The sequence below is a fragment of the Nicotiana tomentosiformis genome, chromosome 1 (assembly GCF_000390325.3).
Source record: "Nicotiana tomentosiformis chromosome 1, ASM39032v3, whole genome shotgun sequence".
Lineage (NCBI taxonomy): Eukaryota > Viridiplantae > Streptophyta > Magnoliopsida > Solanales > Solanaceae > Nicotiana > Nicotiana tomentosiformis.
This window is the reverse complement of record NC_090812.1, coordinates 97,228-124,544: the sequence shown is the minus strand read 5'-3', so window position 1 is coordinate 124,544 and position 27,317 is coordinate 97,228. Positions and strand designations below refer to the sequence as shown.

The window sequence follows — 27,317 nt, the reverse complement described above, 5'->3', positions numbered from 1 at the left end:
TGGCACTAGTTCATAAATGCCGGGTATTATAGCTCGAACCGTATTTTACCCCAAATTGCCAAACTTCGACGAAACTTATTTTCTTCGATTCTCTTACTCTCTCACCTTCACGAATTTACTTATCACTTGTTTGAAATATCATAATACTTATAATCTCAAAATAATTTCCTTCCCGAACTTACGTCGATTAGCCTACGACAAAACTTTAATGTACGAAAATGCGGAATGTAACATCTCATTTCCGAGCTTTTATCAATTTACTTATGGCATACTTTCACGTACAAAAACATGGGGTGTAAAATTGGGTGTGTATTAATGAAACATGGGAAGGTGATAGCTTATGCTTCTAGGTAACTAAAGAATCATTAAAAGAACTATCCAACACATGATTTAGAACTTGCGGCTGTGGTATTTGCATTGAAAATTTTGCGTCATTATTTATATGGGATCCATGTGGATATATTCACGGACCATAAGAGCCTTCAATATATTTTCATATAGAAGAAATTGAACCTGAGGCAGAGAAGATGGCTTGAATTACTCAAGGATTATGACATTGATATTTTATACCATTCGGGGAAGGCTAATGTTGTGGCGGATGCTCTTAGCAGGAAATCTATGGGTAGTTTAGCACACTTGGAGGCATATCAAAGTCCATTGGCCAAGGAAGTTCATCGATTGCCTAGTTTGGGAGTTCGTCTTGCAGACTCTAGTGAAGGAAGGGTGATTATACAAAATAGGGCTGAATCATCACTTGTTGTGGAAGTCAAGGAGAAGCAATACAACGATCCATTGTTGGCACAATTGAAAGAGGGGATAAATAAACATAAGACCATATACTTTTCTCTTATCATGGATGATGGTACACTAAGGTACCAAGGATAACTATGTGTCCCAAACGTGGATGGTCTCCGGGAAAGAATTTTGACTGAAGCTCACACTTATAGGTATTCTGTGCACCCGGGTTCTACAAAAATGTATCATGATCTCTGCTAGTTGCAAAAATGGAGGTTTACCTGAGCCGTTACTAATTGCAGAAAAGCCATGGGATAGCATAACCATGGACTTCATTACGTGTCTGGCAAATTCAGAAGGATTCAACACCATTTTAGTGGTCATCGACAAATTCACAAAGTATGCAACCTTTTCAGCCACCACTGCCAGTTGCAAAGCTAAAGAGGCATCACGTATATTCTTTAGGGACATCGTAAAATATTGGGGTGTGCCTAAGCACATCATAAGTGATCGAGACCCTTGATATATCGGCGTATTTTGGAAGGAATTATTCAGCTTGTTGGGAACTGAACTGCACTTCTCAACAAGTTTCATTCCGCAAATCGATGGACTGACGGAAAGGATTAATGCCCTCCTTGAATGCTATCTGAGGCATTATATCAGCACTTATCAAAGAGACTGGGCTAAGCTACTTGATATAGCCTAATTCTCTTACAATTTGCAACGCAGCGAGGCAACCGGGAAGAGTCCCTTTGAGCTTGCAACTGGGCAACAGCCAAACACTCCTCAATCATTGCCCGTCAATGTCAGATTGAAGAATCCGGGCGCTTATCATATTGCCAAATTTTGGGAGGAACAAGCCGATCTAGCCAGGTCGTATCTTGGCAAGGTTGCCCGCAAAATGAAGAAATTTGCGGACCGGAAGCGTCGTCCAGTCAACTACAGGATTTGAGACAAGATCATGGTGAAATTAAACCCACGGGAGTTCAAATCACTGTGAGGCATACATCACATTCTGATTCGCCGATATGAGGTCCCATTCGATATCGTTACCAAGGTGGGTATAATCTCTTACCGACTGGACATGCCGCGTCATCTGAAAATCTATCATGTCTTCCATGCTAGCCAATTGAAACCATATTTTGAATACATAGAAGACAAGGATCGGGCGCAGTCCAGCCAAAGTCAAATTTTTACTACTCCGCCAGTAATAGACAAGCAATTGGAGGCCATCATAGATCATCAGTTGGTCTGTGGGAAAGGATGGGGCAATTCGAGCGCACAGATCCTTGTTCACTGGAAAGGAACTTTGCCAGAAGAGGCATCATGGGAGAAGTACGAAGATTTGTGGTAGTTCAGGGAACAGGTCCATAATTATCTTTAGTTGTGCGGCGTTGTGGTCGTAGCAATTTCAAGTGGGGGAAAGAGCACCGCTCCGCCGTCACACCTATTAATTTTCCACAATTCCAGCGACGGTGTGGCTTGCCCAAGCCCAAATCTCGGATAGCCATTAGTGGGAAAACACTTGGGGCCTCACATAAATCATGAGATGCCATCAAAAGGCACCTTTGGCAGAAAGTCAGCAAAAGTGGGAAGGCATCTTTGACATTCTGGGCCATGGTTGACAGCATCAGATATTCTGGGCCATGATTCCAATGGCCCCTTTTCTGTTGTCAAGATTTGGGAAGGCATCGTAAGTTCCCGGATCATTGGAATACTTCATGTTCATGCTCATCATGGAGAATCATAGCTCATTATGTTAGCACATGCATGGTGAATCAATAAGTCAATTTCAATGGCACATGAGCCAAATTTCTTTTCTTAAGGTTCATCATCATTTAGCATAGGACATCTCCCTTTCATCTTGTTATTCACTCACTTGACATCTTGAGGTCATTAGCTAAGTTCATGATTCTTGATGACTTGACATCGAAGTCATTTACATATATTATTTCATAAGCATACAACTATAGTTGAAACCATTGGAACATACAACACCTCAAAATTTCATTCAGGCAAACGACCACATTTCATGTTCATACTACCACTTCATTAGTACTTTCAACTATTTACAACATCATTATTTCATTGGATCCCTTTTTCCATACATATTATTCGTCATTCATGGAACGATGGTCGTATCTCATATTCCATAGTTTCATTTCATTACTTTCAAGGCTCATCATTATAAACATCAACATAGAGAATATTCTTGAAGTACCTTTCCCCAAAAGGGCAATACACAATTTCAACTCATAAGTATGTAAAGTCTTAAAACACATTGGAAATACCTACCAAGCATAGCAATAGTTAGAACAACCATATTTGGACATGACTTGAATACATAAACTTTTGGATAATTCTATTTTAGGAGTCAATTTGGAATAGTTGAATCAAGGCTCATTTCATAATATTTCACACATCATTTCATTTCGTTGGATCTATTGGCCACAAGTATAACTTTCATTCTTGGCACGGTGTTCACACTCTATATCCCCAACTCATTAATTCACACTTTATAACCTCAACTCACTACTTCACACTTTATATCCGCAACTCACTACTTCACACTTTATATCCCCAACTCACTACTTTCACTTTCAAGCATCTATATAGATTATCGACAATAAGAAATCCCTAATCACGACTTTTAGTACACCTATGAGCAATTAAGAGTCATGCACATTGAGATTTCTTACACAATATGGTATAATAGCCTTCACTTGAAACACTACTTGGAGTCATAACAATTTTATACCCAACTCATGCTTTGAACACATTCCTGAAGGATAACATTATCTGATAAGAGCATCCAGAACACATTTTGAACATATACCTTTCAACACAAATCTTATTCGTAATAGTTGATTTATAAAGAATAACTCGGGACTTACAACAACATCATGGAATTCAATTCTAGGAAAGAAGTTTAGCCAACATACCTCGCCTTGAGATTTCCTTAAATTACTACAACGTTCCAGAAATTCTAGCAATCCCAATCTATTTTGAGACATAACAAAATTGAACACAAATTAGGAAGATATTCATGGTTTCAGCTCATTTGAGCATTTTATCAAACACTAGGTGTGCAAATTTGGCTACAAGGTTCTTTTACAAGATTTCTTTCATTTCACAACCTAATATTTACTTATTTGAGCTCAATAATCTTCCCATAAAACTTATTAGTACAAACATATATAAATAATACTCTTACACCCAAGAATCATACTCTCAATCATCCATCTTTTACCCAAAACTTGAAATTGAAGACTAGCGATTTAAATCTTACCTGTTTAGTTAAGATCTTTTGAGATTTCCTTGTTAATCTTCAAATATTTGAGCAAGAGTTGAAGGACAATTTGTTGAAGATCTCTCTCCCACTCTAGGGCACTCTCTCACTCTCAAAATATCAGGTTTTGCTCTAAAATAACTTAACCCTCTCTCTACCCGACCTTGTTAATAGGCTCCTACGTGCGCAGCCACGCACCTGGGCAAGTAGCCGCGCAGCTGGCCGTGCACACAAGGCAGAAACTCCCAAATATGTGCGGCCACACATCTGCGCTCATATGACATAGGTCAAGTAAAATGGCACTTTCTGTAGAAATATCCAAATGATGAACGGTTTGATGCGTTGGAAACTAGACTCAAAGGGCTTTAATTTGATAGGTAGATCACCTCCTAAGTCTTTATAGTTTGGTACCAGCATGCGTTTGAAGTAGGATGTTGTGCGAATTGAGACATCCTTTCCACTTAATCTATCAAACTTGTTCCACACAAGTTCTTGTCATTCACAAAACTTCTTAGTATATTCCAACACACCTTAAACATATATTTTCATTTCAAAATGATGTGGTTCTATCCCATGGGTCTCCTTTAATACTTGAATACATTATTCCCGAATAATGTTGGATCACTTTAAAATCTTAAATCATTAGGAAATTTTTAACGGGGCTTTACATTCTCCCTCGCTTAGGATCATTTGTCCTCGAATGAAGAGTAGAGTCCGCCCAAACACCTAAAATAACTCTACTCTTCTTTCAAACATTTCAAGCCCCCAAATTTGACTAACTCCAAAATGTTTCAGAAATTTCGACAGAGTCTTCCATGTAACTAGGCCTATCCACCAATCAGGAAATCCTAAAAATCAATCCTAAACAACATATAGATAACACCACATTGCACCATATACATGAAATCAACAACCATGACTCTCGAGGCTAACTGTATGACCTTGATTATCGTGGTCGTATACTTGACTTTTCCTTCCTCCACTACGAGGACAATTGGGCACCTCACGCATTGTGCCTGTCATATGCGTCATTCCTTTAATCCTTAAGCCTTTATCATTTCATAACACGATGTGCAAATATTCCTTGATATTAATAAGGGAACTCGGAGACTAACTCAGATCCTTAATGCACGATCGAGGATAGAAGAAGAGAAACATTTCCTAAATGTCTTTGTATCCTCCCTATTATAAGTGTGGCCGGCAACACACTGATAAGAGGGACTCTACTGACACAGCTCCATGACACCTTAGGACTCCTAAACCATGCTCTGATACCAAGTTTGTCATGCCCCAAACTTGGGGAGCGTGATCGGCGCTCAACCGAGTGAACCCAGTCGAGAAAGCCTACGTTACATCAAGCTCCCATCATAACTCATGCATGATTTATCAAAACATAATTAGATCTTGACTTTCATATTGAATACATTTAGCTCAATGGCCCATAAATGTTTTTCTCATGATGGTTACACATATTTGTAAATAGCTGTAAATACTATAAACATAAATACATGACGAAACTCAAAGCATAAGTACATGACCCAAAGTGTACATGGAGCTTCTATGACAATAGATACCTAAGTACATAAACCAACTAGACTCGAATGCCCACTGGAATTGTAGCAGGCTCACCATAATCTGCAACGGAGAAGATTCCTATCAAAGATTCATATCATCCTGTAGAAGTATACCTGCATCTATTAAAAGATGCAGCGCCCCCGGCAAAAGGGACGTGAGTACATGTGGAATAGTACTCGCATGTCAGGTAAATAGAACAACATATGAAATCATGGTAATTCAATAAGAGGAATATGAAGTACATCAAAAACTATGAAACATCCCATAGATTCACATTTTCAAGTCTCGTTATGCTTACATCATTTTAAAATTCTTTTAGGATTAACTGATCCATATAAACTATGCGTGGAATACATAATATAAAGTAATTGAAACAACATGTACAAACAAGGCCAATGAAAATGGCACATAATGTATGCGTTAACAATGCGTCTTACTAGACCGTCCATATCCCTCTCTTATCTTACCCCTATGCATTTCATAGACCGTCCTTAGTGTTCACATATCATATTATACATAGACCGTTCATAGGATTTCACACTCAATACACCTATGTGTTTCATAGACCGTTCATAAGATTTCATACACAATACACCTATGCAATTCATTGACCGTTCACAGGATTCACATATACCATATAATACACTTGTGCGTTTCATGGATTGTTCACAGTGTTTACTTACACAATACACTTGTGCATTTCATAGACCGCTCACAGAGTTTACTTACACAATACACATGTGCGTTTCATAGACCGTTCACAGGATTCACATATACCATACAATACCCCTGTGCATTTCATAGACCGTTCACAGTGTTCAATCATATTATATTATACGCCTATGAATTTCATAGCCCGTCCATATGGTTCACATATTATACACATATGTGTTACATAGCCCGTCCATAGGGTTCATAACACATCATTATGCACATAACTATTTATAAACTCAAAGCGACATGATTAACATTAAATTAAGTTCGTAAGTTCCCGGATCATTGGAATACTTCATGTTCATGCTCATCATGAAAAAACATAGCTCATTACATTAGCACATGTATTGTGAATCAACAAGTCAATTTCAATGGCACATGAGCCCAATTTCTTTTCTTAAGGTTCATCTTCATTTAGCATAGGACATGTTCCTTTCATCTCGTTATTCACTCACTTGACATCTTGAGGTCATTAGCTGAGTTCGTGATTCTTGATGACTTGACATCAAAGTCATTTACATATATTATTTCATAAGCATACAACTATAGTTGAAACCATTGGGACATACAACACCACATAACTTTCATTCAGGCAAACGGCCACATTTCATGTTCATACAATTCATACTTTCATTTCATTACTTTCAAGGCTCATCATTATAAACATCAACAAAGAGAATATTCTTGAAGTACCTTTCCCCAAAAGGGCAATACACAATTTCAACTCATAAATATGTAAAGGCTTAAAACACATTGGAAATACCAACCAAGCATAGAATTAGTTAGAACAACCACATTTGGACATGACTTGAATACATAAACTTTGGGATAATTCTATTTTCGGAGTCAATTTGGAATAGTTGAATCAAGGCTCATTTCATAATATTTCACACATCATTTCATTTCGTTGGCGCTATTGGCCACAAGTATAACTTCCATTCTTGGCACGGTGTTCACACTTTATTTCCCCAACTCATTATTTCACACTTTATATCCTCAACTCACTACTTCACACTTAATATCCCCAACTCACTACTTCACACTTTATATCCCCAACTCACTACTTTCACTTTCAAGCATCTATATAGATTACTGACAATAAGAAATCCCTAATCACGACTTTTATTACACCTATGAGCAATTAAGAGTCATGCACATTGAGACTTCTTACACAATATGGCATAATAGCCTTCACTTGAAACACTACTTGGAGTAATAATAGTTTTATACCCAACTCATGCTCTGAACACATTCCTGAAGGATAACATCATATGATAAGAGCATCCGGAACACATTTTGAACATATACCTTTCAACACAAAGCTTATTCAGAATATATACATGGTTTCGGCTCATTTAAGCATTTTATCAAACACTAGGTGTGCAAATTTGGCTACAAGGTTCTTGTACAAGATTTCCTTCATTCCACAACCCAATCTTTACTTATTTGAGATCATTAATCTTCTCACAAATTTTATTGGTACAATCATATATAAATAATACTCTTACACCCAAGAATCATACTCTCAATCATCCATCGTTCACCCCAAATACGAAATTGAAGACTAGGGGTTTGAATTTTACCTCTTGAGTTAAGATCTTTTTAGATTTCCTTGTTAATCTTGAAATATTTGAGCAAGAATCAAAGGACAATTTATTGAGGATCACTCTCCCACTCTAGGGCACTCTCTCACTCTCAAAATATTAGGTTTTAGCTCTAAAATGACTTAACCTGTCTCTCTACCCGTCCATGGGGTTATTTAATGGGCTCCTACGTGCGCGGCCGCGCACACAAGGCAGAAACTCCCAAATATGTGTGGCCGCGCATCTGCGCTCATATGACATAGGTCCAGTAAAATGGACATAACTGTCTGTAGAAATATCCAAATGACAAATGGTTTGATGCGTTGGAAACTAGATCACCTCCAAAGTCTTTATAGTTTGGTAACAACATGCGTATGAAGTAGGATGTTGTGCGAATTGAGAGATCCTTTCTACTTAATGTATCAAACTTGTTCCACACAAGTTCTTGCCATTCACAAAACTCTTTAGTATATTCCAACACACCTTAAACATATATTTTTATTTCAAAATGATATGGTTCCATCCCATGGGTCTCCTTTAATACTCGAATACGTCATTCCCAAATACCGTTGGATCACTTTAAAATCTTAAATCATTAGAAAATTTTTAACGGGGCTTTACAGATAACTATACTGGTAGAATGGCATGAAGAGGGACATCGCCAAGTACGTCGCTCGGTGTCCAAATTGTCAGCAAGTTAAGGCTGAACACCAGAAACTGGGAGAGTTGCTGCTTAATATGGAAATTAAGACGTGGAAATGGGAAGTGATCAATATAGATTTTATTACTGGATTTCCACGATAATGGTGAAAGTTTAACTATATATAGGTTATCATATATACCATAACTACGATGCATATGGTATGTGCTCAGCAAGAATGATTCTCATAACCTCGAGCATGTCTAGCCTGGTGTTTTTATGTGTCTGAATGTTTATACCTGTTTCTCGTCATGAGATGATATCCCTACTTTATTTTTCATTCTCATGATAGACTAATTCATGTGCTCTAGTTCCTGTTGGATAATTCCTGTGAAACTTAATACTCTACTAAAGTTAGTTCTCAACTATGTTAGCCAAAATGTGTTACCCTGCTAATTGTAACTTTAATGTGTGTTCCATGCCTAGTTTAATGCTACGTTGTTTACTCCCACATATGGCTTACAAGGTAATAAAAAGCAATATCGAGACTTTTCTCCTATGTGTGGTCTGATAATCCAGTTCTTGAGGTATCCTTGCCTACTATGAGTTCTGGTGTTGTTTAAGCTTTTGTATTATGACAGGTATTTTGCATGTTCGAGTTTCTTCATGCTCAATTAATGTTTGTTTGTAGACCATGTCCACCAACCTGTTTGGTTATCCCATTTTTATTAGGTTCTCATGCTAGACATCTTCATGTGAGGACTGTACTCTATTGGTTTCCTGTCTATGATTCTACTGAACTCTCATGTCTGAAGTTCTTTATGCTAATTCTAGACTATGCTTTACTTTGAAACTTCACTTGAAGTAGTTTGATATCCTATGATGGTCAATCATGTCACCTTAAATTCTAAAAAATACAAGCATGAACCTGACTTCTGTATGCCCTATGAACTTGTCAATATGCTTTAGAGAGAACTGATGTTAGTTATGGCTTTGAGAATTTAGTGTGTAGACTTCAAAAGTTGTTTAATTAATCCCATGTATAGTTTGTTGCTCGTGTGGTTAAGTTTTGCATTGTTGGGTAAGTTAGTCCCCCCCTCCCCCTTCAGGCCAGGTATGGGTCCGTGTCTAAGTTTGAGTCATGCAACTGATACACACTAATGTTTTAGGGTGTACCTAGATCTGGGTTTGCTATTTGTGCGAAAATGAGCTTATTCAAGGCATCGACGTTGCTGGGTTATTCTCCCTTGGGCCTACTCTGTTTATTGGGCTTGTATTCGTTTTAGTTGTAATATTTGACCATGTATTCTTTATTTGGGGCCTGTAATGATTTTTAAACATACAATTGCAGAGTTAGTGAATCTTGGGAAACGAGTGTACTCTATTCTTGCATAAAAGGGTAGAAAACATGCCTATAGTGTCTAAGTGCTTTATTTGATATCTTGCTTAACATGTCCTATTCCTATACACTGTTAGAAAACATGCCCATAAGAATCTAAGTGCTTCACTTGTTCACATGCTCCACTTCTATGCGGTATTAGATAGTATGCCTGTAGGATTCAAACATCACTGGTTATCTTCTCAATTTGCTCTAATGCTATGTGTTAGATATCATGCCTATAGGATACAACAACATGTGTTTTTACTAACTCTCATCTAGGTACCATGTTTATTGGGCTTCAACTAATTAATCAATCAATCGCACACTGCTCATCTAGATATCATGACTCTATGACCTTAAGCAACTAAGCAATTACTTTGTTTCTTTATTGTATTGATACACTTAGATGGCATGCCTATAGGGATAAAGTATCATAAAATCAATTTCAATTGCCAATCGTTAGAAATCCTGCCTATAAGATATTGTTACTCGTCTTAGAAAGCATGTCTATAAATCAACATCGTGATCGGCGCTCAACCGAGTGAACCCAGTCGAGAAAGCCTACGTTACATCAAGCTCCCATCATAACTCATGCATGATTTATCAAAACATAATTAGATCTTGACTTTCATATTGAATACATTTAGCTCAATGGCCCATAAATATTTTTCTCATGATGGTTACACATATTTGTAAATAGCTATAAATACTATAAACATAAATACATGACGAAACTCAAAGCATAAGTACATGACCCAAAGTATACATGGAGCTTCTATGACAATAGATACCTAAGTACATAAACCAACTAGACTCGAATGCCCACTGGAATTGTAGCAGGCTCACCATAATCTGCAACGGAGAAGATTCCTATCAAAGATTCATATCATCCTGTAGAAGTATACCTGCATCTATTAAAAGATGCAGCGCCCCCGGCAAAAGGGACATGAGTACATGTGGAATAGTACTCGCATGTCAGGTAAATAGAACAACATATGAAATCATGGTAATTCAATAAGAGGAATATGAAGTACATCAAAAACTATGAAACATCCCATAGATTCACATTTTCAAGTCTCGTTATGCTTACATCATTTTAAACTTCTTTTAGGATTAACTGATTCATATAAACTATGCATGGAATACATAATATAAAGTAATTGAAACAACATGTACAAACAAAGCCAATGAAAATGGCACATAATGTATGCGTTAACAATGCGTCTTACTAGACCGTCCATATCCCTCTCTTATCTTACCATGCTCGTCTTATGATAAAGTATCATAAAATCAATTTCAATTGCCAATCGTTAGAAATCCTGCCTATAAGATATTGTTACTTGTCTTAGAAAGCATGTCTATAAATCAACATCGTTAATCTTGAGCTTTCGAACAGTCTTATTACCTTGCTGCACGAACTATATAGATGTCATGCCTATATGTAAGTAATATTTTTAATATGCAAATCTGTTAGCCTAAAACTGCAATGCTACAGGTACAATGTTGGAAATCAGAATCACCTAGAAATCATGCCTCTATGACTTAATGGCTATAATGCTTCTTAATCCTCAAATTGTCTACTGCCTAATCTGCCCACGTGCATTTGTTTTTTATGTGTGAAGGCTAACTTGAGCCCTTCATGTTCTTTAGGTGTGGGACGGGTAGTGCACGCGTAGGACACGACCTAGAATTGAATTAAAGCGCCTTTAAGTAAACAATTTTAACTTAGTAATCGGGTAGCAAGAGATGATAGTTTGTGCTCGCTGAATAATATGAGCAACCCCTACATCAAAGGAGTTGTGAAGTATTACTTATGTTGCTCTGGGTGATCCTTTAGGCTAAAAAACTTAGGACCCCCCTTCTTTATATGTTTATTATTCACACATAGTCGTCAAATTAAGTTGTATCTTGCAACCTCTAAAGACTTGTACTGATTATCTATATTGTCTAATTATTGTCCTATTTTCTTTGCATGTGTTCATAATAGAACCTTTAAATTCCTTGTCTTCCCCTAACTTATATGATCACTTAGGACTATTGTAATCCGAAAATCCCACATAGTTTAAACTTCTATCGGGACCCACATTTGTGGACCTCGGAGAGTGCCTAACACCTTCTCTTTGAGGTAATTTGATCCCTTACACCATCTTTGGTGACATAGACTAGTTAAACATATTTATTTGCAAATAGGTGCCCTAACGCACCCCAAAATCATTTGGTGGCGACTCTTCTCTTTTAATACCTCCATTTAAGAGAGTTGTCACACGTCGAAACCCGCTTTCGAGAGAAAAAGGGGCACGATAGCATGGAGACTCCTCTAGGGATTTACACTTAGGCTAGTAACATAACGAGGTTGACTTATGTGGATTATTTGATGACATGTACATCCTTTCCCTTATTTGTTTAAATGGCTATGACATATCCCCTCCCATTATTTCCATTTATTTGCTATGACATGAACATCATTCCCTTTGTTGCTTTCATCTTGTTTAAGATTGCTACATCATGTCTCTCCCGTCCCTATCTCCCTATTTGCTTCATTTAATTAGTTCTCGAATGTTTTCATTTGATTATGTAAATATTTGGCAACGTGTTACTATTTTTGTATAAAGCATGCTCCCACATCATACTCCACTTGTGCTTATTATCAACATAGCGGAGCTTGATGAGTGTCTGTGTTTCCCTAAAAAAACATCCGTTTAAACTAGAAAGGATTATGTGTATTAGACTACTCGATCAGTGGTGTAGTTGACGGTCCTGTGCCTTTCCCTCTCGAGTTGTTCACTTGAGAGTATCAGTCTAGACCTTTCTATAAACCACACTCTGATTTGAAATGTACATGCATTATGCTAAACCTAGCATGGATTGAGATGTCATTGACGTATCAACCCGCTTAGATGAACCTTGCACAAAGTCAAACAAGATTTCCATAATCCCAAAGGACACCATCATATTATGTGCATTACTTGGAGAAAACATGTCATCATGCTGATCATTATTGCATAAATAGTCGAATCTAGAGGGGAAAGGGCTAACTTTTATTTGTTTGCAATAAATGAAGCCTGGTGGAATAACCTTGCACCATGTGACAAAAATCATGAGAGGGGGGTATTGGGTAACCTGCCATCTTTGCTGAACATTCAACCAAACAGGGAACTGATCGAGGCTGCTACCATGTTCTGGGGTGAGAAGAGAGTCATTTTCCAATTTAGCAATATAAAAAGGACTCCTCTCTTGGAAGAAATAGGGGGTTTCGCCAAGCTACCATGGGATAGTCCAGGACTATTGGTGCCAGAAAATCGCATTCCATGCGATTTTCTGAAAATGTTGGGTTTTAACAAGAATGATAAACTGGCATGTCTGAAGAAATCGTACATCCCCTTTGAATTTCTCTATGAGCGTTATGGGCATAGCAAATCATATTTCCTTCATCATGAGGAGCTATCCATTACCTCATGCATTGATCTAATTTTTCGTATATGGCGCCTAGGAAGAAAGCAAGAACTTGCAAAGGAGTCAATGCCACCCTAGGAGTGGCAGTTGATTCTATACCTGATGATGCGGGTGAGCACCCGAGGGGTGAGGATATTCCCCCAGCTACTACACCGCCTGATTCTACTGCTCCTGCTTCGACTACACCAATCCCAACTCCTACCGATGGTGCAGTTGTTCACCCTCCAACCCCAGCTTCCAGTCTCTGATGGGGATCTTAGGGGAGCCATACAGATGTTGACTCAGATAGTGGATTCCCAGGCCTAGAGATCGAATGTTGCACCTACTTCTTCAAGTCAGCCACAGGATTCCGCTAGTTCCAGGGTGAACATGTTTCTTTGGTGGGATCCTCCAGTGTTCACAGGTACTGATCCTGAGGAGGACCGACAGGACTTTACTGATGAAATTCGCAATACCATCGAGTTATGCGTGCTACTAAGATAGAGGGAGCGGAGTTGGACTCCTACCTCCTGAAAGGGGTGGCCTCTTCTTGGTTTGAGTTGTGGGAGGACTCCCGTGAGCAGGGGAGCTCTTTGGCGAGGTGGAGTGAGTTTGTCGATGCCTTCATTGACCATTTCTTGCCTGCCGAGACTAAGGCGTCCCGTGTCGCTGAATTTGAGATCCTGAAGCAGGGTAGCATAAGTGTGTTGGAGTACTATATGTGGTTCACGCACTTGTCCAGGTACGCCATTTGCATCTTTCCCACTATAGAGACAAGAGTGCGCTAGTTTTTGCAGGGCCTCAGCACCATAGTTATCATTGAGGCTGCTACAGCTACCTTGAATTCTAAAATTTACTAAGGGATGATGGTGGTAGGTGCTCAAGCCATGGAGACCCGCAAATTGAAGAATGGAATGGAGGGTCGTTAGGGTCATCTCAGTCCTTTACTTAGTCTTTGATCAGTGCACAGCCAGCAGGCCCCAGTCAGCAGCAGCGGAGTCATTTCAGGACCAGTTAGGGCAATAGGGGATCCTACCAGTAGGGTCGGCCTGGAAGGAGATTCCAGCAGTAGTGGAGGCCCCCATGACTTAGTTGTGGGAAGATACATTTTGGGGCATGCTTCATGGACCAGCCCATATGATACGGGTGCAGTATCAGGAGTCACATTCAGAGGGATTGCCGTTCATCCAGCCAGAGTGTGGGCAGGGGTATGGAACAGCCATCCGGTTCTATAGTCACTACATCCGCATCACCTTCTCCAGTTCGAGGTACTCCAACACTCGCAGAGAATGGTACATTTAGGGGTGGTATACAGACTTCGGGAGGACCCATCCATTTCTATATTATGAGGGGTCACCAGAGTTTTGAGGCTTCTCCAGATGTTGTCATAGGTATATTGACTTTCCAATCTCATGATGTATATGTCCTTATTGATCCCGGTTCCACTTTGTCATATGTCACTCCCTATGTTGCTATGGAATTTGGGATAGAACTAGAACAACTTCATGAGTCGTTCTCTGAAATCTACTCTAGTTGGTGAGTCTATTGTGGCCATGCAGGTTATAGGGATTGTGTCATCACGATGCATGGTTGGGACATCATGGCTGATCTCATTGAATTAGGAATGGTCAATTTTGATGTAATAATGGGGATGGGTTGTCTTTATTCATGTTTTTCCAAGCTTGATTGTCGAACTAGGACCGTTAGGTTTGAATTCCCAAATAAGCTAGTTATTGAATGGAATGGGGATGATATAGTGTCGAAGGGTAGGTTTATCTTAAGGCCACGAAGATGATCAACAAAGGGTGTATTTACCATTTGGTTTGGGTTACAGACACCGATGTTGAGGTTCCTACACTTGAGTCTGTGCCAGTGGTGAATGAATTTCCGGAGGTCTTTCTTGATGGCCCATTGGGATCCCACCATATAGGTAGATTGATTTTGGAATTGATGTGATGCCAGGCATGCAACTTATATCTATTCGACCCTACATAATGGCACCGACAGAATTTAAAGAACTAACGGAGCAGTTTAAGTACTTGTTAGAGAAGGGTTTCATCCGACCGAGTGTGTCCCCTTGGGGTGCACCAGTTCTCTTTGTAAGGAAGAAAGATGGGTCACTAAGAATGTGTATTGACTATCAGCAGCTCAACAAGGTCACAATTAAGAATAAATACCCACTGCCAAGGATAGATAACTTGTTTGACCACTTACAGGGTCCTAAGTATTTCTCCAAGATTGATCTAAGATCAGGGTACCACCAATTGAAGATCAGGGAACAGGATATTGCGAAAACAAATTTCAGGACCCGATATGGGCACTTCGAATTTTTGGTAATGTATTTTGGGCTAGCAAATGCCCCGCCAACTTTCATGGATCTTATGAATCGAGTCTTCAAGCCTTTTATTGACTCCTTTGTGATAGTGTTCATTGACGATATTCTTGTTTATTCACGAAGTCGAGAGGACCATGCCAATTATCTCAAGGCAGTTCTGCAGACTCTATATTAGCACAAGTTGTACGCGAAGTTTTTCAATTGTGAATTTTGGCTTGAATATGTCATATTCTTGGGTCATGTCATCTCCAGAGAAGGAATTAAGGTTGATCCGCAGAAGATCATAGTTCTGAAGAATTGGCTGAGGACTACAACACCAATAGAGATTTGTAGATTCTTGGGTTTAGCTGGGTATTACAGAAAGTTTGTGTAGGGGTTCTCTACTCTTGCCTCCCCATTGACTAAATTGACGTAGAAGGTAGTTAAGTTCCAATGGTGATGTGAAAAGAGCTTACATGAGTTGAAATCAAGATTGACTACAACATCGGTGTTGACCCTACCAGAAGGTACATATGGGTTTGTGGTATATTGTGATGCTTCAAGAATCGGACTAGGATGTGTATTAATGCAACATGGCAAGGTGATCGCCTACACTTCTAGGCAGCTCAAAAATCATGAGAAGAACTATCCAACACATGACTTAGAGCTCGCGGCGGTGGTTTTTGCATTGAAGATTTGGCGTCATTATTTGTATGGGGTCCATGTGGATATATTCACGGACCATAAGAGCATTCAATATATTTTCAAACAGAAAGAATAGAATCTAAGGCAAAGAAGATGACTTGAGTTACTGAAGGACTACGACACCGATATTCTATATCATTCGGGGAAGGCTAATATCGTGGAGGATGCTCTTAGCAAAATATCCATGGGTAGTTTGGCTCACTTAGAGACACATCAAAGGTCATTAGCCATGGAAGTTCACTGGTTGGCTAGTTTTGGAGTTCGTCTTGCGGACTTTAGTGAAGGAGGAGTATTTGTTCAAAATATGGCCGAATCATCGCTTGTTGTGGAAGTCAAGGAGAAGTAGTACGACGATTCGTTGTTGCTACAATTGAAGGAGGGAATTTATAAACATAAGACCATGGCTTTTTCTCTTAGCATGGATGATTGTATGCTAAGGTACCAAGGGCGATTATGTATTCCTAATGTAGATGGTCTTTGGGAAAAAAATCATGATCGAGACTCAGACTTCCGGGTATTTCGTGCATCCAGGTTGTACAAAGATGTACCATGATCTTAAGGAAGTCTACTAGTGGAACGATATGAAGAGGAATGTAGCGGAATTTGTGGCAAGATGTCCACATTGTCAACAAGTAAAGGCTGAACATCAAACGTCTGGTGGGTTGGCATAGAACATAGAAATTTGGATGTGGAAATGAGAGATGATCAATATGGAAATTGTGGTGGGACTACCTCGCACGCCTCACAAGTTTGACTAGATTTCGGTGATTATGGATTGTCTCACAAAATCAGCACACTTCTTACTTGTTAAGGCTACCGAGACAGCGAAACAGTTTGCTCAGTTGTATATGAAGGAAATAGTCAGGTTGCATGGCACTCCAGTTTCTATTATCTTCAATCGAAGGGCACATTTCACAGCTAACATTTGGAGTAAATTTCAGCAAGGTTTGGGTACTCAAGTGAATCTTAGTACAACTTTCCATCCACAGACCAACGGTCATGCAGAGCGGACCATTCAGAGGCTTGAGGATATGTTGCGCGCTTGTGTTCTCGACTTTAAGGGTAGTTGGGATGATCACTTGCCACTCATAGAATTTGCATACAACAACAGTTATCATGATAGCATTCAGATGGTGCCATTGGAGGCTCTATATGGCAGGAGATGTAGATCTCCTTTTGGGTGGTTCAAGATTGGGAAAGCGGAGTTGATAGGGCCCGAACTTGTGCATCAAGCTATGGAGAAGGTTAAGATCATTAAGGAATGGTTGAAAACTTCCCAAAGCCGTCAGAAGTCCTATCGGGATGTACGTCATAGGGAATTGGTGTTCCAAGAGTATGATTGGGTATTCTTGAAGGTTTCCCCCATAAAGGGTGTAATGCGATTTGGTAAGATTGGAAAATAGTGTCTGAGTTATGTCTGACCATACAAAATTATTCATAGGATTGGTCAGGTGGCTTACAGGCTAGAACTACCTCTAGGGATGTTTTTAGTGCACCCGGTGTTTCATGTATCCATGTTGAAAAAGGTGGTTGGAGATCTGTCGCTTATTGTTCCAGTGGAGACTATAGAGGTTAATGAGGAATTGACTTATGAAGAGATTCCAGTTACCATTCTTGATAGGCAAGTCCAAATGCTGAGAAATAAATAGATTGCCTTCGTGAAAGTGTTATGGTGAAAGCAACAGGTCGAAGAGGCCACCTGGGAAGTTGAGGAAGAGATGAAGAAGGTGTATCCTCATTTGTTTTAGTAGATGTAGTTGTGTCCATGAAAAATGTTAAAAGCTAACTTTCTACAAATTATGTTTCCCCTGTACAGCTTATGTTAAGGATACTCTTTTTTTAATGTAATGTTTATGGCGTTGTAGCCGGTGTTATTTCCATGTTGTTTTACATCGTTGTGTTCTGGTTATGCTATTAGGACTGGTTCTAGGATTCTCTAGCAGGTGGATAGGCCAAATTACAGGGGAGACTCTTGCGAAAGTTTTGGAAATTCAGGGAGTTAGGAAAGAATTTGGAACTGCTGTTGTGAGAAGTAACAGTGGGGCTCACATTGGATGCTAATTGTGGAATTTGACCCTCATTCGAGGACGAATGATCCTAAGCAGGGATGGATGTGAGGACCCGTAAAATTTCACCTAAAAACTAGGGTTTTGGGGAGTTGAAGAAAACACTTTTGCATAACAGGGCATTTATACGATCCATTATGCGGCCGCAGAACTTCTCCGCGGACCGCAGACCTGCCGCGGAGTGAAGCAGAGAAATGGGACAATTTTGGAGGTTGTTTTATGGTCACTATACGACCGTTTAATCGTTTCCCAGACCGCACATCCGTCGCAGAACCAACATGAAGATTTCTGAAGGGAGATTCTGCGGTCCATTCTGCGGCCGCATAATTGATATGCGGGCCACAGACTGGATCAGAGCAACCCAGTTTTTGGGACTGTTGTTGCGGTCCATGTTGTAGGCCGCAGACCTGATCTGCGGTGCACTCTACGATCGTAGAGTTGAGTTCGGAGGGTCCATTTTCTAATTTTTAAAATCTGACCCCATTTGATTAAAAGCCATTGGGTCTCGTTTAGAAGGCAAATATCTTCAATTTTAGAGTGAGGGGAGTGCTTTAGAGAGAGAGGAGGAAGCCCCAAGTACTCTTTTCATCAACCCTTGCTCAAGCTTTGAAATTCAACAAGTAAAAATTGCAAGGTCTTCATCCAAGAGGTAAGGTTCTACTCTCAAGCCCTCAATTTCGGGATTGGACTGAAAGTAAGTAATGAGAAGTGTGATTCTTGAGTATTATTTATGCAAGCATGTACCATCAAGGTTGGTGGGAAGTTTATTGAGCTCAAATGGGTAAACATTGGGTTGTGGGGTTAAGGAATCCACCATAGGAGAACCTTGAAACCTTCATGAACACCTAGTGCTTGATAAAATGCTCAAATGAGCTGAAATCCCGAATATCGTCCTAATTATGGTTCAAATTTGTCATGTTTCTAATAGATTGAAGTCGCAAGTATTCTTGGATCATTGTAGTAATTTAAGGAAGCACAAGCGAGGTATGTTGGCTAAACTCCTATTGTAGAATCGATTTCCATGATATCCTCGTAAGTTGCGATTATGGTTGGCTCAATTTCTTATTTCTCATGTTCTCAGTCCTTCCTAATAAAATTGATTATTCTAAAATGCATCTTGTATTGAAAGATGTATGCACTCAAAATGTGTTCCAAATGTTCCTATCATATCATGATTCCCTCCGAGAATGTAATCTAGTATGATCAATGTACAAAAGGTGTTGTGATTTAAAATCATGTTTCAATTGCAAGTTAGTATACCTAATTGTGGAAGAGAAGCTCAATGTCTTTAAGACCTTCATTTGCTCATATGTGTACTTAAAGTCTTGATTTGAAATTCACTTATTGATGATAATCCATGGTAACACTTGAATGTTATAGAGGTGAGTATGAAATATGAAATACGGTCGACGTGCCGAGAATGATATTAAGATTGTGGCCACTAGTGCCATTAAATAGTACATGCTTTGGGAGTATCGTTTAGTCACCGAGGAAGGGTAGGTCAAAATAACCTAACCCCGAAACTACACATGCTAGTATAGGAGTGATTGAGGGGTAAATCCCTGTATTGATGTGATGAGATTGTTTTCCCCTTATATGGGATAAGATTGATGTGTTAAGATATCTCTCCTTAAATGGTATGAGATTATTGCTAGAGAGATTTGATATGATGTCGACCCAAATACAATTGTGGTGAGATGGCTTAGCGGATCAGGCGTAGATCGGACTCCATGTCGCACACATGGTGGTGTTGTGATTGGATGTATCGAGGTGAGACGGCTTACCTGATCGGGCTGAGATCGGACTCTGTGCTAAAATCACGGTGGTGTATCGGTACTAAAGATCTCCCAACTTCAAAATATTGAAACTTACCTGAAATTTATCTTTTTCTTAAGTTGACACTTTAATACTGTTTAAGGCTCTCGTTGATTTCATGTTTCCTTCTCATTTTACTATTGCTCGTTCTATTGATAGTGTGTTTATTTTTACATACTAGTACTATTCCATATGTACTAACATCCCCATTGCTGGGGCCGTTGCATCTTTAATGGATGCAGGTGGTTCCACAGCAGGCTGTATTGATCAGTGATGGTAGTACACCCTCTCCCCAGCTGACTTGGTGAGCCCCCTTCATTTCAGGGTCTTGTAACTCTTGTCCTCTATGTATATTGTTTTGAGGTTTAACCGGAGCCTTGTTGCCGATACTATCACGCTACTCTTTTTTGTATCAATTAGAGGCTCCGTAGACATAGTGCGGTTTATACCTTGGTTATGGGGAAGTCAAACTAGTAATGTTGTAATTGTATCACAGGTTCCACTCCTAAACTATGAATCTGTAATGTATTATTTTGGAGACTTATAAATGTCGTAATTATTGGTAATTAATTTGGTATTGTTAACACGATCTTCTCAGTCTAATTAATGAGAATATATCTTCTCTTTACTCATAGGTATGTACGGGTAGAAGGCATTGTACATGCTTGCTTGGCCGGGTTATCTCGGTTGACCACCGGTCGCGCTCCCCGAGGTCGGGGCATGACATAAGAATGCCCTAATTAAAGTATTAAGTGAAGCTTATGTGCCTACCAGTATCACTAGCAGGGAGATGCTAACATGGTAGGAAAGGTACTGGAGAGTCACAAAATTACTTTCCACGAAGTGAGCTACCGCCGGAAGGGTTGAGTCACAACAAAGCGTTGCTCATCCCTCTGCAATTTGAAGACAAGTTCATTGCCAGTGTCCTGATAGATGGAGGTTCGTGCCTGAACATATGCTCACTAACTACTTTGAAAAGACTTGAAAAGGCCTGCATGAGAAACGGATGGGAGGCATTAATGTGAAGGTGTTCGATTGATCTTAGAGAGCCAGTATTGGGGAAATCAATCTTTATATTCAGATGGGTGCGACCTGGTTTGATGTCAAATCCCAAGTGCTAGAGATATCCGCCACCTACAACTTGTTATCGGTACGACCATGGATATACGTAGATGGGGCAGTTTCTTCTACTCTGCGCCAAGTTATGAAGTATGAGAGGAATCATCAAGAGGTAATTATTCACGGGGATGGAAGCAACCCTATCTACACCAACCATACCATGCTAGTTATCGAGAATAGTAGGAAATTGGGAGGAGAAACATACAGCCGCATTGAGCGGGTAAATGCAAGAAAGTGAAGTTTCCTAGTAGTTTGGTAGACTTTCAAAGATATGTATAGAACTCTTCGTACTGATCCGCAAGACTCTACTAAACCTGCTCATGACTCTTGAGACCTAAGCAACCTAGTGCTCCAATACTAACTTGTCATGATCTAACTCCTACCGGAGCCGCGATGGTGCCTAACACTACTTGCCAGCAAGCCAACGGTCTCATAATATCTTAACCATTTGAATATATCATAAGTATCTAATAAAAATAATTGAAAAGTTTCTACAATCATCCCAAAATCTTGTGTCAATGAGTACATGTACACTACTGAGTATCAAACATAAACAAATCCCTAGTAGAATTGTCTATGTAATAGAATAGTACTGAAGAAAATAAAGGGAAAGATAGTCAAGGACTGCTGATGTCATAGCACCCTTTAAGTCTCCAAGTAGGTACTAGCACCGATCTAGCGATCACCACATGCTGATGCACCTGGATCTACACACGAAGTGCAGAGTGTAGTATGAGTACAATCGACCCCATGTACTCAATAAGTAATAGAACTAACCTTGGGCTGAAAGCAGCCACGAGCTCAGAAGAAGACAGTCATCTTCCAATGTAATGATAACACAAGTATAATAATGACAATAATAATAAATAACTCAAAGGAATTAACATAGTCGACTCGTTCATATTACAGAAATTTTGACATGATTTCAAGTTCAATAATTGAAGCCCAAAACTGATAGGAACAAGTCAGTTACAGCTAGCATGAGGAATGGTACATCTCTATGCCTACATGTCAAATATGCATGTCAAATGAATGATTTCATAGTGATATTCACAAGTACTCTCACTCTCAAAATACTGAATCTACCTGTCTCAAAGGCCAACTCATCATACGCACGCAATCACTCATCACTGTACAGGTGTCTGGCATCAATGCCTCTCACCAATGCACATGTACATATCACTGTGTCTGCGCTAACTATTGATATGTCAGACTCCGCAGGGGCGGATCCTGTCCAAGCGCTAATCAAAGCCAATAAGGCCTGATGTGGCATGCAGCCCAATCCATATAATAATAATAATAGTAATAAAGCCAATATGGCCTGCTATGGCGTGCAGCCCGATCAAAAATAACATTCTCAACAAGGCTCTAAGGCCCACCTCAATCATCAATCTCTCAAGTCTCAAGGGCTCACAATCTCATACCACTCAGTCCAACAATAATAACATGCGATGTAACAATGAATGATGAGCATAAACAAAGATATGATATGCAAACGAAGAACCATGACTGAGTGTAAAATTATTGTTAACTAATATAACTCAAACAACATAAATAGCATCATTAGGTCTCAATCGAATAAGCACATAGCCTAAACATGATTTCTAACATGAATCAAAACTCAATTACTCTAACAAGTAGGAATTACACGGATAACACAAGACTTGAAAGCAACACAGTAAAAACATCAACCCGGATTATGATTACCACCGTTCACGCCCACACGCCTTTCACCTAACATGTGCGTCACCCCAACGCAACACAAATAACATGTTTTCTAAGGATAAATACCCTCAATTCCAAGTTTAGAAATGTTACATAGCTCAAAATGCGTAAATCAACACTCCAACAATCCTAGCCTCACTAATCGACCTCCAAACAACCAGAATCTAGTAAAATCAACTTAATATAATCAATACGTGCTATGGGAATTGATTCCATATGTAAAGCTAAGATCTTTAACAAAAATCAAAAAGTCAACCCCGGGCCGCACCTCGGAACCCGACAAAATGCACAAATTCCAAACACCTATTCAATTACGAGTCCAACCATACCAAAATTATTTAATTCTAACCACAAATTGACCCTCAAGTCATCACATCTAACTCTCCAACAACAGTCTAAAACCCCCCCAAATTTCACTTCAAAATCACATAAACTAGGTGTAATAATCAATATTTATCAATAAAAATGATGAACCACCACTTACCTCTTCGATTATGGTGAAAAGTACTCCACATATTCCCCTTAGCCGAACTCCACAACTCCAAAAATGAGAAAAATGCCAAACCCTTCAAGCTATAAGATCTGTTAGTGAAATGGCATCTATGATCAAAATCACCACTTCTGTGGTCAAAATCTCGCACTTGCGAGCTTCACTTAAGTCCCTGACCTTACGCATTTGCTGCCACATTAACGCACCTGTGGTACCTTTTATACGGTACTTGTTTCGCACTTGCGGATTCCCAAAAATACACCCATTCTTGCTTCTGTACTCAACTGACTGAATCTACGGTCTCGTAGATGCGGAACCTACCTGGCACCTGCACCTTTCCCGCATCCAGCCAAACCCCGCTCCTGCAGACCTTCGTGCGCAGAAGTGCATCCGCTTATGTAGGAATATGCAACCTCTCCTCAACCAAGCCAACCTCACAGAAGCGCACAACTTGTCGCACCTGCTGCCAGCACCTCGTAGGTGCGCTTACAGTAGACTTGAAGCTATAAACATTTCCTTAAGTCCAAATTTCAATCAGAATCACACCTAAGGCCCTCAGGACACCATCCAAACATACCACCACGTCCTAAAGCACGATATAAACATAGTTGAAGCCTCAAATCACATCAAAATCACGAAGCACACCCCAATTCAAGCCTAATAAAATAAATGAACTTCCTACTTCTAAAAATGTTGCCGAACCGCATCAAATAAATTTTGAATGGCCTCAAATTTTGCACACTACTCCCAAATGAGACAATAGACCTATTCCAACTCCAGGAACCAAAATCCAAACCTGGTACCAAAAATTTCTACGCTCGGTCAAACCTCACAAACTTCTAATCCTTCAACTTTCCAACTTTCACCAAAAAGCCCCAAACAAACCTACGGACCTTCGAATCCATATCCAACCATACGAATCTATTAGAACTGTCAAAACTCCATTACACAGTTGTCTACACAAAAGCCAAACTCTTGTTAACTCTTTCAACTTAAGCTTCCAACATTGGGACTAAGTGTCCCGATTCACTCCAAAACTTCCCCAAAACAAATCCAACCACCCCAAAAGTCACATAACCACAAATAAACATAGAAGAGACAATAAATAGGGTAACTGGGCTACAATATACAAAAAGACCGACCGCGTCATTACAATACTCATGATCTTCCACCTCTTGAACATTTTATTAAAGAAGGTGCATGTCATTCCCCCAAGATCCCAAAAAAGAATGTTGTTTTCCCCTTAGGATAAAAACCACCATCTAGTGACATTGAATCAACAATAAATTGGCAATCCAAAAATTCTATTTCTCAAAATAGAATCTTGAACAACATAGATAGCACTTTTAAAAATATTGCACACACTCATAATAAAATGCTTAGCAAAGAGGAAAGATATTGAGAAAAAGGTTGAATAGGTTGTAGAGAAGCCTTCTCAGCAGGCAGAACTCATCAAAGCCTTAGAGCACAAGTTAGCAAGCTTGTAGTACGATATTTGTCCGTCGGGTACTTCTCTTTTCCATTTCTTCTAGTAGCAACAGAAAGATACGGTATCTTTAAGAGTAAAAATAAACCTCATAAAAACTGATCACTTTGTTCCCAGACACCTAGAAATTCTCAAGTCACTTCTCTTCCTCCCAAGTATATTCTCTTCCAAAAGTTATTCCCTTCCTCAGCTAGATTTTCATGTAACACTCCATATATTCAAAATAGGCATGAATGTGTAAAATGAGTACACAGAGTGACGTGCATAAGATTTAATAAAATCAACAAAGTTTATGGAAGGTCTATCTTCCAGCCTGATCAAATAAAAATCTATTAGGAATTCAAGAAAACATAAAACACTAAAGTTGTAGTTTTTTCAAATTCCCGAATGGATCTCCGTGTAATAATTTACATGCTTTTTACTGGACAATGTGCATTCTGCATGCTCAGCTATGCGCTCAGCCATCACGTGCACGACAACACACTTGGTGCAGTGCCACCGCCCTTGGTGCATGTTCAGGTGCACGGTTGGGCCTTAAGTTGCATGGGCGCGCACCTGAAGGGTCGTTGTTAAAGCCCTACCTTGTTCCTTATACCCATACCCATAAATTTTCTATGGAAAGGGAATATCTCAAGAACCCCACTTCCACCAAGGTCTCTCCATCATCCAAGGTAAGTTCTAATGTTGATTTTAAGTTTATTTCAATTCACCAACACCTTATTAATATGGGTAAACCATTCAAATCATTAGGTATTCGATTGAGACATTGTTGTTGAGAAACGAAACCCTAGAACTCGAATTCAAGATGATTGAACGTTCACCCTCTAATTGATTATAGCATTGCATTAGTGATTATAGACTCTAAGTTCATGAGATATGAGTTGATGGGTTTGATAGCTAAGCATGAACGGTTATAGGTTTGGGTTGTTGTGTAGCACCCCGAAAAATTTTGAAGTACTTAAGCGCTATTAAGAAAGTTGATGTGTGCTAATTATATTATTTTGTGTGCAGACGAGGAATATTAATATGATGGATATAAATTTGATATGATAATAAGTGTACGAGGCATATTATAAGTGATGCGGGTTCTAAGGAGAGCCCTAAGTCTAAGTCAAGATGGAAATTACATGATAGACTAAAGTTTCAAATGAGTACGAACAAGACAAAACTTGAGACAAGCATATATATATATATATATAAGGAGTTATGTGATGAACATCCTTTCAAATGAAAGAACTTTGAGTCTAGTTTCTAACGCCTCAAACCATTTGTTATTTGGACACCCCTACAAGAAGTTATGACAAAATTACCAAAGGCTAGCAGAATGTGATTCTGTGGCCAATTCTGCGACCGCAGAATGGTCGCAGAACTGACCAGTTTAGCGGTCCATTGTGCGGACCGCATGCCCGTTCTATAGTCCATTCTACGATTGTAGATCTGCAGTCCATTTCAGGAACATTGTAGTAATTTAAGGAAAGCTCAAAGCGAGGTATGTTGGCTAAACTACTCTCTTATAATTGAATTCCATGATGTTCCCGTAAGTTTCAAGTATGGTTGGTTCAAGTTCCTTATTTTCATGTTCCGAGTTGTTCCTAATAAATTCAATCATCCTGAGTAAGCAAAGTATCGATAATTTTGTATTCAAAATGTGTTCTAAATGGTCCTATCACATTATGTTATCCTTCGGGAATGTTTTCAAGTATGATATGTGTGTTAAAATGTTATGGCTTTGAGTCATGTTTCAAATGAAAGCTAGTATGCCAAACTGTGTGAGAAAAACTCAATATACTTAAGACTCTTAATTGCTCATATGTGTATCTAAAGTCTTGATTCGAAATGTCTTATTGTTGATAATCTATAAAGATGGTTGGCAGTGAAATAAGTGAATTGGGGATGCCCATATGCGGCTATTTTAACTAATGTTATGCTTTGTAAGTAGTTTCAATGTGTTTTGTCTTCTTATATATTCTTGGGTGGAAATTGTGTATTGCCCTTTTTGTGGAAAAGTGTTTCAATAGTAAATGATGTGTTACTCGTTTATGATTTTAACTTGTGCTTCGATTGCCAAAATGTTTACTCTATTTTTTTGAAAGTAATTCATTGTGTTTAAGGTCTTCATTACTAATGAACATAAGGTTGTGATTTCTGGAATATTATGTGTTGATATTTATGATGATGATACATGATAGGGATGAAATGAAAGTGTGGAATATCAAAACGGTCACCATGCCTTGAATAATGAATCTTG

At 39.2% G+C, this 27,317-nt stretch overlaps 1 protein-coding gene across 1 annotated transcript in view; it reads right to left on the bottom strand.

Annotated features, from left to right (window-relative positions):
* Nucleotides 1-24,864, bottom strand: part of LOC104117260 (mediator of RNA polymerase II transcription subunit 27) — a 50,843-nt gene extending 25,979 nt beyond the window's left edge. Inside the window, exon 1 of the mRNA XM_070175606.1 lies at nucleotides 24,854-24,864. The gene's annotated coding sequence lies outside the window, so the exon portion shown is untranslated. The remainder of the gene's footprint in view (nucleotides 1-24,853) is intronic.
* Between the last annotated feature and the right edge of the window lie 2,453 nt (nucleotides 24,865-27,317).